This window comes from Opisthorchis viverrini (genome assembly GCF_000715545.1).
Source record: "Opisthorchis viverrini unplaced genomic scaffold opera_v5_16, whole genome shotgun sequence".
In the NCBI taxonomy this organism is placed as follows: Eukaryota; Metazoa; Platyhelminthes; class Trematoda; order Opisthorchiida; family Opisthorchiidae; genus Opisthorchis; species Opisthorchis viverrini.
The window spans coordinates 1,752,841-1,753,352 of NW_008751672.1; positions in this window are offsets into that span (position 1 = coordinate 1,752,841).

Genomic DNA, 512 nt, shown 5'->3' on the forward strand with positions numbered 1-512 from the left:
CCACCGAGAATGATCAGACAGGCTAGCTGGCTGATACACTTTATTTGGAGACTTGCGTTTCGTAGGTGACTGATCCCCCAAAAGGTTGCGTCTAGATCACTAATCGTATTGAAATTGACGGAGGCGGTGCGTCTTGCAATTGGACGCTACTTATTGGACCATCCTGTGAAAATAAGCGGATCGAACATAACCGGTCAAATGCTTTAGAATAAACCGTTTCAGGTTAATGTTATCGCATAGTGTTGTGTGAGTTCGCTGCGTGAAGTTTAACTGAAATAATGCCATTAAAGTCCGTTGTTCGCAGGTCGTTCCTGAAAAACCGTGCAGAACTATGTATAGCAGAAACGTCGAGCAAAGTTCGTAGGCAAGAGCACGAAATAAAACTCAAATCCCACCTTGATTTTTCGACTCCGTTATTGAGAAATCCAATGCAGATTTACACCAATGGGAGAAAAGTGCATTGCATTTCCTAAAAAACCAGGAAGTGAATTTCACCCACAGACAGAATCACG